Below are 2,500 nucleotides of genomic sequence, written 5' to 3' on the forward strand. Positions count from 1 at the left end.
TATATATATATATATATATATATGTATATATATATGCATGAGAAATCACATAAACTCGTGATTCTAAATATGCGGAAAAACCACCAAGGAAAAAGAAAAACTGATGACCAAGCGCTTTCGTCTATTCAGACATCCTCAGGGTACATAGAAAAGAAAAAGTACACAAGAATATATACAAAGAGTATGAGGTCAGGGAAGGAACCAGGAGAGGTTGCGAGGATCTAATGTCAACCTGACCCGTTCGCGGCAGCGGACGTTTGGGCTACTACTTTTTTCACAATAAAATTGTCTAACTTATACATACCATGACTTAAATTTAAGTTATTGACAAATGTATCTTTGATCAAACTGGATTCTATTATATTTCTCGTCAAATATGACTTATCTTTAAACAATTTCTTTAGCACCCTCCCAATTTATACAATGATTAAAATCCCTTAGGTGAATAAATAAGGCATTAGACATTTGCCCACTCTTGACGCTATACTGTAAAAATTGCGACAAATGCTATATTGGTCAGACTGGAAAAGAATTAAAAGTAAGGTTAAAACAACATCAGTATAGCGTCAAGAGTGGGCAAATGTCTAATGCCTTATTTATTCACCTAAGGGATTTTAATCATTGTATAAATTGGGGAAGGGAACTTTGGTGCATGCCTGTAATAGCAGACGAAGTGTTTTTTCAGGGATTGCAATTTTCTGCTCCGGATGGTATAATCGTTGGCATATGAAGTCGATAGTATCGTCAATACCGACATTCGTAAAAAGACTTTCAACGTCCGTCGATGCCATGATGTTGGAGGGGCGGGCCGTCTTCAGGATGTCAAGAAATTCTTCTGAAGATTTCAAGCTGAAGGAGGCGGGGACAAACGGAGAAATCAGTGCGTTGAGGCGCTTGGCGAGCTTGTAGGTGACTGAAGGTGTCTGGCTGATGATTGGGCGGAGGGGATGGCCATTCTTGTGGGTCTTCACATTACCATAAGCGTAGCCAAGCTTATGATCACCTTCTATCAAGGGGAGCTTTGTAGTGCTGGAGTTGTTATTTTCACGAATTAGGCGGTTGAGCTTTGTCTTGATGTCATTGGTGGGATTTCTGGAGATTCTTTTGAACTCAAGAATAACGATCAGATCGTGATCCGCAGAGCGGACAAGTCTTCCACTTTCGTTATTCTCAACAAAGAAGACTATCTTTCCAAAATGGCTTCCATCCTGAATGACACCACCAAATTCAAAAGAAATCTCCAGAAATCCCACCAATGACATCAAGACAAAGCTCAACCGCCTAATTCGTGAAAATAACAACTCCAGCACTACAAAGCTCCCCTTGATAGAAGGTGATCATATCCATACTGTTATTGATTAATGTTACTTTTTTTTTTATCATACTTATCATTTTATTACTTATCATTGTTATTGCTATGATTCTGATATTGTCAAATCACTATTACCATTTTACTATCATTAATTTACCATTGTTGTATACGTTCTTCACATATGATATTTTTATCCTCTATCGAGAAATATCAGTCAGGGACGAAAGCAAAAGAACGATGACGAGACATAAGGTTACTTGACACGAAAATCCGCTTTTATTGACACTTGTCCACTCATCTCATAGACTTTCATGCGCAGCATTCACTTTATTTTTATCAAGTGTTCGAGTTTTCTTCCCTCGCGTGTAGTGAAATATTTCACATATGATAAGTTCTCTGTATTGATCGCACTATTTCATCACCCAAGCCAGGAGCATGATATATCACAAATACACAAATAAATATTTTGTTGTATATTTCATATATTTACATACCCAGTAGTTCCTTTGTGAAGTGATTTTTACACAAAATTGCTTTCGTGTAACAAGAACGTGAAATATATTTCCAGACCTCTGACATATTGTCTCTCCACATTGCAACCACGTGTCTTGTGCCACGATAGAACTGAGTCAGGTGAACTGGTTGTTGCGAAAAAAGGGGTTTAATTGCCTCACTCGAAGGCAGCGACCTCTTGATGAGCGCTCTCGAGGCACCTTCCGAAGTGACCTTTCTATTTACCAATGTCCCCATGACTTCGCTGCAAGAGTGAACCTGTCAACATCATTGCAACAGTGAACAGAGAAATTGTGTCAAGTAGATTCGTGTAAGAAAGTTATAAGAAGATCAAAGTGACATAGTTCACGTCTAAACTTTTATGATCTAAAAGAATCAATTTGATGTCCTTCAGATTGTTATTTAGCCTTAAACATGACGGTCTAAAAAGGGCACCTAGGTATCAAAGTGTGAATAGTTTACTACAGGACTAACGCAGGGCAGTGGCGCAATATTGTCCACAAGGAGCGAAGCGCTGGTAAACGACACTCCATAACTACAGCAGTCTACTTTAGGGCCGGCCTGAGAGATGATCAACGTTAATTGTATGTCAAAATGATCTGATCAGCTAAAGAGATTCCTTTTCAGATTATCACCTGATTCTTTTTATTTAAGTATTGGCAAAACTCTTTAGGT

General features: G+C 38.3%; 1 long non-coding RNA gene across 1 annotated transcript in view; it reads left to right on the forward strand.

The window, feature by feature from the left end:
• LOC143030156 (uncharacterized) overlaps nucleotides 1-2,500 on the forward strand; it is a 343,341-nt gene that overhangs the window by 12,362 nt on the left and 328,479 nt on the right. The window lies entirely within an intron of this gene.

Source organism: Oratosquilla oratoria, chromosome 1, assembly GCF_046742065.1.
Source record: "Oratosquilla oratoria isolate Oo_2021 chromosome 1, ASM4674206v1, whole genome shotgun sequence".
NCBI lineage: Eukaryota > Metazoa > Arthropoda > Malacostraca > Stomatopoda > Squillidae > Oratosquilla > Oratosquilla oratoria.